The 11,656-nt window shown below is 34.8% G+C and overlaps 1 non-coding gene across 1 annotated transcript; it reads right to left on the bottom strand.

Moving 5' to 3' along the window:
• Nucleotides 1-11,296: 11,296 nt before the first annotated feature.
• LOC145103499 (small nucleolar RNA R71) lies at nt 11,297-11,403 on the bottom strand. The gene has a single exon (XR_013706588.1). It is a non-coding gene; the product is annotated as a small nucleolar RNA R71 (small nucleolar RNA).
• Between the last annotated feature and the right edge of the window lie 253 nt (nt 11,404-11,656).

Raw genomic sequence — 11,656 nt, 5'->3', positions numbered from 1 at the left:
CTTAATTAGTATTGATCAAGAATTAATTTGGAATTAATTTTGTGATCAAAAGAGACTAATTAAATATATGGGGATTGATTGTGTAAATCAATGATTCTTATAGTGTGGGCTAATGATCCATGGTTATTTAGGATGGGTTAAACCAATATGATAGTCCATGGATAGCCCATGGAGGTTTTTAACCTATGGAGCCTGAGTAATATGAAAGGTCATTAGGGTTTGCAAAGATGTAACCCTAGCACTATAAATAGAACCCCTCATAACCAAAATCGGTTGCTCCATTCATTCTAAGAGTTTGATATTGATTTTGTTCCAAGTAACTTATTCTCTCAATCCTACTCTTGCATATTGGTGTTTGGGAACCATTAAAGGCATCACATTTGGGGTGATCAAGCTTTCAAAGGTCAGGAACTACAAGTCCTTCTAAAGGGTAAGTTATCTAACTAGTTGTATTGTTCATGTGATAATTTGTATGCTAGTTACGGTATATGCTTTGGAAAATTGAAAATATGCATGTATAATTAGAGAAATCATAGATCCAAAGCATTTACGGTTGCATGTGGACCATAGGAGTCTTATAGTGCTCAAAACCCAACAATGAGTAGGGTTAGGCACTTGTAGAACGCATGGGGCATTAGGCTAACGGACGATATTAGTTTTAGTGATTAGATAAATATTTGAAACTTGTAATAGCTAAACTGTAATTGACATTTGATGATTAAATAAAAGGAGTTTTATTTATAAGTAAAGTTATTGTCTTGTGTCAGTTATTTACTATTATTTCACTTTTGCATGTTTTGACTTCTAGAATAATAAGATTATTCAAACTATCCACAATCGATCATACTTTGGAAGTAGGTAATGAGGCTAGACTATCATGAGCTGGCTTGTAGATTGTCTAAGGCGTTAGAAATAGCAAATTTTTTGCTACACCATTCATGAGTGCTCCTGACATAAGATTTGAGTATTGGATTAAACCCACGCTCACATGAATTACTTCATGGAATTTATCACGAGTGATTGTGAGAAAATAATATCATATAGTCTTCAAACCAAGATATATGAGTTGTTGACTACGAGTTGGTTGTGCATTGATGATACGTAAACGCTTTAGTAACTTCACGTTATAAAATGTATCATTGTGCATGATTTAATGAGTAGTTAGTACAAGCATATAATGTCGAAGTTTATATGTTCCTTTTATCCTAAGAGGATTAAAGGCGATATCTTGGTCCCCTCGATGTTTTGTTTTGACCTATGTGTTGGGCCCGGTCAGAACTAAATTGATGTGTTCAGTTATGTTCTATGTCAAACAAATCGGGAAACAAAATGCATGAAAATAAGTATGACTATGTTCCATGTATTTTTCCACATGATATCTTGAAGAATAGAGGATTATATGATCTCTTATCTAAAGGACGCATCACTGACTAGCTCTGAGTTTGACAGAGGCTTTTGAAAGCTATGATTGCTAAGTCGGATTTTGAAGTTGCATTGGCAGTTATAGTTATTAGACTTATCCAAGTGGGAGACTATTGGATTTGGTGTCTAAGCCCATAACTATAATTGTGATGTACTTGACCCGAGAGTAGCATGGTCCTTTTAAGTAGCCTTCACCAGTGCAATTTGATAGGATGGACTTTTGAGAATAAGGTTATTTGTGATTTATTTATATATTTTAAGTATAATATATTAATTGAGAACTCATATTACTTCATTAGTATTGATCTAGAATTAATATGGAATTAATTTTGTGATCAAAATAGACTAATTAAATATATGGGGACTGTTTAAGTAAATCAATGTTTCTTATAGTGTGGGCCAATGATCCATGGTTAATTAGGATGGGCTAAACCAATATGATAGTCCATGGATAGTCCATGATGGAGCCTAAGTAATATGAAAGGTCATGGTGCATTAGGGTTTGCATGGATGTAACCCTATCCTTTGCAACACTATAAAAGCACACCCCTAGAGCCAAAATCGGTTGCCCCATTCATTCTAAGAGAGTGATAATTGATTTTGTGCTAACTAGCCTATTCTCTTAAGCCTCTTCTTGCATTTAGTGTTTGTGACACATTAGAGGCATCACACTTCAGGTGTTAAAGCTTTCAAGGCCAAGAACTTCAAACTACATAAAAGGTATTCATCAAACTATGAGTTTTATATTATATATCCTCTATTGTATGCTAGTTAGGATGTATGCTTTGGAAAAATGAAAATGCATGTATAATTAGAGAAAACATAGATCCAAATCATCTAGGGTTGCATGTGCACCATAGGAGTGTTAGAGGGCTTGAAATTCAACAGAACGAACCATGTCCAACAAGGTTCGATTGCACCTTTCAGCCACACCATTAAGCTGTGGTGTCCTAGGCGGCGTCAATTCTATAACAATTCCACATTACTTAAGATAGTCATAGAACTCAATACAAAGATACTCACCAGCTCGATCGGATCGAAACATCTTTATTTTCCTGCCCAGCTGATTCTTCACTTCTTGTTTAAACTCTTTGAACTTTTCAAAGGCTTCTGACTTATGCTTGATTAAGTAGACATATTCATATCTGCTATAATCATTAGTAAAAGTCAAATAGAAGTGGTTAGCATCCCTTATAGCAGATCTGAAGGACACATACACATCAATGTGTATGAGATCCAACAAACCCTCACCTCTTTCACAAGTACCAATGAAAGGTGACATGTTCATCTTTCCAAGTAAACAAGATTCGCATGTGTCATCCGAATTTAAGTCAAATGACTCCAACACTCCATCTTTTTGGAGTTGGGTTATGCGCTTCTTGTGGACATGTCCAAGACGATAATGGCACAAGCATGTCTTGTCCAAACCATTGGACGAATCAATATGCAATACATTATTTCCTAAGTTGTCTACAACCATCACAGTTTCATATATACCATTACAAGGCAATGCTTCAAAATAAAATTTAGCATTATAAAAAGCATTAATAGAACCAATTTCATTATTAAATGAAAATCTAAAACCTTGTTCATACAAACCATGAAAAGAAATAATGTTTCTCGCCATATCTGAAGAGTAGCAACAATTATTCAAATTTATCTCTAACCCATTATTAAGCAATAAAGAATAAACTCCAATCTTGGTGACGGGCGACTCTTTCCTATTCCCCATGATCAGGTTCATCTTCCCGTGCTCCACATCCCTACTTCTTTTTAGAACCTGCGAAGGTGGGCTTTATCTTCCCATCCTTAATGTCATGCAAATACTTAGGGCAACTTCGTTTGTAGTTCCCTTTATCATGACAATAGAAGCACTCTGCTTCTTTCGGATTGGAAGAGGGAGCAACAGGACTACCTTGGACCCACTAGAAGAGGCTCCATCACAAGACTTTCCCTTGCGATTATGTGTAGGAGCTTTCATTTTCTTCCCTTTACCATGTTCAATTGCCAGGACTGGGGCAGTAGCAGTAGGAGAAGGTACAACAGATTTTCCTTTCAAACTACTTTCAGCAGTTCTGATAAGGCCTTGAAGCTTGCTTAGAGTGATTTCCTCCTTGTTCATATGATAAGTCATTCTAAACTGATCATAACAAGGAGGAAAAGATTGTAGGATAATGTCAATATCCATCTCTTTATCGAATTTGACATTCAACTTCAGCAAGCGGTCCACAAACATTTGCATCTTTTGAAAGTGGGCGGTGGGGGACTCTCCATCCTTCGTTTTTTTTTGTTATCATGGAGGTAATGATTTCATACCTTTCCTACCGAGCACTTTGATAGTACCTTTCCATCAAGTCTTGGTGCATCTCAAAAGGATAGTAGTCCTCATAAGACTTTTGGAGTTCAGCTGGCATAGTCGCAAACATGATGGACGACACCTTTGTCGTGTCCTTCTCATGAGCCCTATATTCAGGAATTTCTTTAGGAGTAGTAGTCGCTTCATCAACCTCCTTTAGCTCTTTATTGAGGACATGTTCCTTATCCTCGTAACTAGTGACCATCCGTATGTTTCAAATCCAGTCATTGAAATTCGACCCATTGAAAATCACCCTCCCAAATAAGTTCATGAGGGACAAAGAGCTAGAAGTATTGGAGCCAGCAGCGTTTGGGTAGACATCTGAAAATAATGACAAATTTTAGATTAGATAATAATCCTTAATATAACACCTAAATGAAATATTAAGGCTAGGACCCAACACAATATTTCACAATTTAGAAGAGGGATGTCGTAATCCAATTGCAAAATATTTGAAGGTAGGTAAATGAAGATTTACCAATTTCCACCATGAAAAACGAAATTTAGGATTAAGTTTTAAATGAATTTAAATTCCTAGATCTTGAGATTCATTGAACTTTTCAATGGCATGTTTAAATCTCGATTATTCCCTTCAAGTTTGTACAGGGGTAGCAAGGATCACAAACAAGGTGTGAATAACCACACAAATGTTCTTGGTACTCTTGATGTCATTTATCAACTAATCAATGTGTTGGTTAACCACACACGCTCCATTGATCTATGACGAACATCAAGCTACCCTTTGCCACCGTAGCTAGTCCAAGTTAGTGTGTCAATTAACCACACACACTCCACTAACAACTTGGCAAGGTGTAAAGTGCAATTTCATGGAATAACGCCAATTTCACATTTTTCCTAAAGTAACTAGGATTGGGAATTTATAAAAACATTTAGTTACTTTTATAATTATCATTATACTTTTTAACAAGTATTAATGTCATATCTAACCCGTTCGGTTAACGACCATCCACTAGTCAAGGAAGCGGTGGGTGAGAGTGGGCACCCCTTTAATCTCCATTTTATAGGTAATTCCCTTATACCCCCCTTATAGACCAGCTTCGTGAATGAGGCCTACTAGCGGTAAGACTGACTTGTCTTATACATATATATATATATATATATATATATATATATATATATATATATATATATATATATATATATATATATATATATATATATATATAAGTATTAATCCTTTAATATTATAATAGTATAAGGGTTGAATTTTAACCTTTTAAAATTCTAGGGTTTAGAATTTAATGTTTCATAAATGAGACTATTCAAATTCCAAAACATGAGGGCAAGTTTTGAAACTATTCAAAAACTCTTTAATTTTAGAAGTTAACGTTTCATAAATGTGTCACAACTAGCATTTTAGCCCGTGTAACCATTCATCCATTGTAAAACATGCACTCTAAGTAAATCTCAATCAATGCTCATTTAGATTCATCAATTATGTTCAACAAAGAGTCTGAAAACCCTAAGAATCCCGGTTTGAGTCCATATTGGACTAGAAATTTCTTATTGGACCTAATGGACCAATAAGCCGCCAATTCAACTTTATTGGACTTAGAAGCCCTAATTGGACCCTAATGGGCCTTATTGGGCCATAACCAATCCAATTAACCTTAGTGAGACATAAGCCATTCTTTTTATATTACTTGGGTCGTGAATGCTTCCAAGGGCCCAATGGGCCGAAAAAATTTATGTTTAGGATCCAAAGATCCTAACTAAAGTTAATGGGCCCAAACCACTTCACCCTTTCTCCTAGCTCAACATTTTCGGCCCATGAGTTGAAAAAAAGGAAATGGCGGTTAGCTTTGGAGGTTCCACCTCCATATTATACACCAAATAACAAGACAATTGCATCTCATACTTCCATGCAAGATTGTATGATCCAAAATGCATCAAGATTTATCTCTCTCCTCTCTTCTTGATATTTCGGCCGAGAGCCAAACCACACACACACACACTTGAAAATATCTCTCGAAACTTCTCTAAAATCATCCTCTTCCTTCCTCCAAGATCTCAAAAATTTGCTAGGATTCTAAGGATCTTCATCAAGCCATTCAAATCTTTGGTAAGTTATTGTCAAACACAAGTATCTCCTTTCATCTTAACATGAAAAACTCTTTCTTACAGGGTTTTTATTGCATGATCACACCTTAGAAGCTTCATAAACTCAGAGATCCACAACAAAGGTGTGCTAAGACCAAAAATTCTTTCCACTTCTTCTTCAAAAACCGAAACATCAAGCAAAGGTGAGTTCATACCCCCTTGTTTTCGGTTTTCATATGATTTTTGGGGGAGAATGCAAGTAAAATGTGTAGATCTATGTGTTGTATGCATGTTCTATGTGAATTCTAAGTGTATTTGGTAATAATGTGTTAGATCTTAGCAAATCTCGAAATTTTAAGTATTATTTAGAAAATATCTATGAACGATGACATTATATACATCACATTACCAAGCCAAAAGTGATTACATGTTTAAGATACAAAAGATTTCAACAAAAACCTTGTTTAATGTCAAAATTGTCAAGAAAACAAAAGATAAGGAAAAAAAGTGACATTTATGTTTTTATAAGGGCCAAACAGGTCCTACATGTATAAAAAGGTATTTTATTGTTAAACATACTTTAAAAAGAGCCAAAATTGCAAATTTAAGCTAATGGGCCAAAACTATTGGGTCTCACGGTTTTGGGCCCAATTTGCAAAAAAAAAAAACAATGAAGTTTTGGGGTTAAAAATGTTATTTGATCAAAGTTTGAGTCATAAATGTAAATAAACCAAATTTAGGGGTGAAAACAACATTTGTTTTCAAATTGGACCAAAAAATGTAAAATTTTCCAACATTGGGCCGAAGATGTAATTTTTTACAAACAAGGGGCTGAAAATGCACTTTTCTGCAAAACAGGGTTCTAAATGTGAAAATATAACTTTTTTGGCTAAAACCGTAAATTTGTAGACATTTGGGACAAAATTGCAAATTTTTATAAATTATGGACTAAAGTGTCATTTTTACAAAACTTTCGGCCTTAACTAAAAACTAGAGGATTATAGGCCAAAAATGTCATCTTTACAAAAAGAAAGCTTCTCATCATCAATCTAGTAAACCTTGAGCTAAAACAAACAACGGAACAAAACGAATGAATGGAATACGTCGATAACTATTTATTGGGTCTAATATTCACGTTACTTGGTCATTGGGCCCTAAGGGCCCAATTAAGTGTATATTGAGCTCAATGTTTTCCATGACGTGTTTATTGGGTCTTGCAACCATGTTACATGTTAATTTGGGCCTAAGTTATGGATTACATGTTTATTTGGGCTTTTGTGGCCCATTTACATGCCTATTGGGCCTAAATTACCCTCTTACATATTATTGGGCCTTTGTGGCCTAATTACATGCTAATAGGGCTTGGAATGGAAATTTCACATGTTAGTAGGCAGTAACTATACCTTTGTGTAATCATTAAACTTCGTATACTTATATATGTACCTTTCGAATACAAAAACATACCACATATACGTAAACATTAAACATAGTACAAAAAGGGGTTGAGAATCTAGTGAGACATGTTGGTTGGCACCTCTGAGTGTACAATCGTAACCTGTAGTTATAACCAGAGTTTCCTGGTAGGAAAGCGGGAGTTTGTGTATAGATCTATACGGAGTGACCCCCCACACCTTAGCTAATCGCTACAGCTAGACTATGCTAGTCTAGGGCGACAAAATCCTTAGCAAGACCGACATTTGGAAAAATACCAAGACGGGCGACCTAGTCATGTTCATGCATGGTTATAACGGCTCATATAGGGATTCAATACCAAAAGTTTAACCTTTTGAAGATAAACTCTTTAATTGTGTCAATGCAAAACAACTTATTTAACGATACATGAATTTATACGTGATTATAAAACAGAAAATATCAGATTTTCTGGGGAAATTATTCATATACACTTATCATTTATTCAAAATACAATGAATCTAAACTACACTCATATTAGTTAGAACTATGAAATTCACACATGTATTTATACTTGATTTTCACATCATTTTCAGACATTTTATAGAAAATATCGGATTTTCTGAGTTTTTATGAAAGACACAAAGACTTTTACTCAAACATACTGATGAACTCACCAACATTATATATGTTGACCTTTTTAAAAATAACTTGTATTCTCAGGTAATCGTTAAGCTGGAAGATTTGCAAGTGTGTATGGTTTCGTTTTATGTAACAACACTTGTCGTACTTTTAACAATATGAACTTATGTATTTTAACAATGTACTTGATGTGAACAATGTTAGTTGTATTATGTAATGTTGGTGATGATCTTGTTATGATTCATGTATATTCATTGTGATGATTATTCAATTGTTAGTCATACAAGCCCCCGAACATTTACGCCATCTGGTTCGGGGGTGTGACATGAGACTTTTTAAATTTCAAAACTTCAGGGCAAGCTTTGAAACTCTTCAAAACCTTTTGAATTCCAAAAATTGATGGCAAGTTTTGTAACTCTTCAAGCGATTTAGATCAAATTTTAAACAAGTAAAATAATCACGTATTTTTTTCATTTACCAATTTGTCTAATTCAACTCAAATAACAAGACAATGCAAGTCAAATAATACAAATAATCAACTTATCATATAATCAAATTATCTTAAAATTTGATAATTGTCTTATAATTGGATGAGGATAATCACTACCATATCAGAAAAGTTGAATTTTATGATACAAAACAGTTTGTGACAATGATCCTAATTTAATTCTAAACTCGAAAATCTGCAAACAGAGGATCCTATTCGACGAGTTCATCTCATATGATCTAAATCGTCGAGTTCCCATATGGGACTCGACGAGTCCAACAATCAGTGGCAAAAAAATGACATTTTTTCACCTTTGAAAATCAAACAGTTGCATCAATATAACAAAAAACACCCTAGGCTCTGACACCATTGATGGGTTTTGAGCACTATAACATCCCTATGGTGTACATACAACCCTAATGCTTTGGATCTAAGTTTTCTCTATTTATACATGCAATTTTCATTTTCCAAAGCATGAAGCCTAACTAGCTGATATTGCCATACTTATACATATCTTTAGGCAATATTTAAGTACGTTTTTATATGTATTTTGGTCATTTGCATAGAATAATGATACTTATAAGGTTAAATTATATTTTGCAGCCAAAAAGAAGACATTTTGAAGAAAGGGACTAAAAGCGTTAAAGGATGGAACTTTGGAGGTTAAAGGCTTGAAAGACAAGAAAAACACCCAAAAAAGACGTACTCACGACGTGAACAACTGATGGTTCACGACGTGAGTAGAAAAAGTTAGAAGATAAGAATCCGGGTGAAGGAATCCTTGACGATCACGATTACCTCGAGTTCATGACGTAAGTTTTGAATTCTCACGACGTGAACGGTGATTTTCTAGAAAATATGTATACCCTTTTCCATTACAATTGGGGGGACTGGGGGGTGGATGGCTTAGGAGGATTCCTGGAGACAAAATTCAGAGGAAAAGAAGCTCTAGAAGGTGGTTTTAACACCAAGGAAGGAGAAGTTCATAATTTGTCTTTATAGATTGGAACATTTAAACATGTTTTTTATTATAGTATTTGTTTGTTTAGTTGTTAATATGTCCAGCTAAATCTAGCTGCTTCTGTTAGCTAGATGAAGCTGGAACTCATGGTTTTAATGCATAGACTTGACTTTACTTGTTGGTGATACACTTGTGTTGATTGATTTTACCTAGCATGCTTGAATTAAATATTTGATTGTTTTAAATTCTTGTTCTGTGTAGTTAGTGAACACAAATCTACATGAATTTGAATACCTAATAATATGGTGAACACTAGTTTATTAGAGATAAGATCAAACCAATCTTAGATTAGTAATTGAATCATTAAATCAAGCCATGTTAGAGAACTCATATTATAACTGTAATTGTGTTTTGATTAATCAATCTTTCATGGCTCCAATCTTATTTAATAATTGATTATGTGTTAACTATTGTATGACCATAAATAGATTTACATGAATTGATTAATAATTTGTAAATTTAGAACTAAATTGCTAATACTTCCTTAATTTGTCACTAACAGTAATAGTCATAGCTAATGTATAACCATTTAGTGAAAGCGGATTCGAACTAACAGAAGTGTTTTGTTTATTGATTGAGTTTTTTGTTAATGGATTAAGTTCATCTAAACTTGCAAAATTAGATAAAAATCCCTTTTTAGCTTATTAATAGTTAGATTAATTTAGTAGTGAATAGATTAATTAATAACACCGTTCCCTGTGATCGACACCCAACTTACCAAACTATTCTATAATTCGACTAGGTACACTGCCTAGGTACATTTTAGTTAGTTAGTTAGTTAGGTTATAAATTATAAAATTAGTGGGTAATATCGTGCACATCAAGTTTTTAGCGTCGTTGCCGGGTAACGACTTAGTTTATTATTTATTTATTTGCTTTAGGTTAATTGATACTTTTTGTGGGTTAAACCTGCAAAAAGTTAATTTCCCAGCAAAGTTTTTATTAGCATTAGTTTTTATTTTTTTTCTGTTTGTTTAGTTTTCACGACGTGAGGGAACCTCTCACGACGTGAATTTAGTAGTTATCAGTTTTTATTCATTTTGTTTTTAGTTTCTAGGAAGGTTTGATTTTTTTCAGATTACAGAACTCACGACGTGAGTTTATAGCCTCATGACGTGAGAACTGTGATTTTTAGTTTTCTTTAGTTTTTAGTTTATTTTTCTATTTTAGTTCATTTTTACGTTGTTATTTTGTTTAGTTTGCATGAGTTCATGACCAGAGGCTCTCACACACCTTTGGTGCCACCACTTGAAAATCCGGAGTCATCCCTTCACAAAAATAAGAATAAGAACGCGAAGGAAGATCACACTGCAAAGAAGATGCCATTGTAAGAACTAAAATCAGCTTTTTCAAGGAAGTCGGGAAAGAAGACAGGAGAGTAAGTTCAACCCCAAAGGAGAAAGGCAAAGTTGAAGAACTTGGTCCAGTTTCTAACCCACACGAATCCGAATACGAGTCAGACCCAGAATTTGAAATATTTGCGAGTGAGCCCGAAGACAAGCAAGAGGACGAAATGGCAAACATTGAGGAGATGTCCATGGGAGCTTACAAGAAGCGGATCCGTGAGGATGTGGGTCCCGGTTTAGTCCAACCCGCAATACCTGCCACTGCCACATTCGAGCTGAAGGGGCACATCTTGACTGCACTAAAAAATATCCCATTTTATGGGAAGGATCATGAGGATGCTTTTAAGCATTTCGATGAAGTCAATGACATTGCGGATTACTTCAATGTCCCAAATGTCAATAGAAACATCGTCTTGCTCAGGATGCTTCCCATTACTTTTAAGGGAGCTACTAAAGAGTGGTTAAAATCACTTCCACCGGGTACGATCACCACTTGGGCTCAAATATGTGAGCAGTTTATTGACCAATTTTGCCCACCATCCAAGATAGCTAAACTCAAGAAGGCAATAACCAACTTTGAACAACAACCATGGGAGTCATTATATGAAGCATGAGTGCGTTACAAAGGCTTGATCAGAAATTACCCTTAGCATGATCTTAATGTTCAACGAGAGATGTCAATCTTCTATGATGGGGTCAATGTTATGACAAGACAACTCCTTGATTCTCAAGGACCTTTGACAAAGAAAAATCCAAGGAAGGTCAAGGAGCTGATTGAAGAATTCGCGAAGCACTCTCGTGAGTACCACAACCCTAGGCCAGATGAAATCAAAGGCCGTAGAGGTGCACAAACTAAATAAATAGCAACTCTGATGGATATGCTAAATAATATGGACCGGAGGTTAACACAA

Source organism: Lactuca serriola, chromosome 4 (assembly GCF_051521515.1).
Source record: "Lactuca serriola cultivar US96UC23 chromosome 4, Lser_US96UC23_V15, whole genome shotgun sequence".
Taxonomy (NCBI): domain Eukaryota; kingdom Viridiplantae; phylum Streptophyta; class Magnoliopsida; order Asterales; family Asteraceae; genus Lactuca; species Lactuca serriola.
The sequence above is the reverse complement of the archived record's forward strand: the minus strand, read 5'-3'. Positions and strand labels throughout refer to the sequence as shown.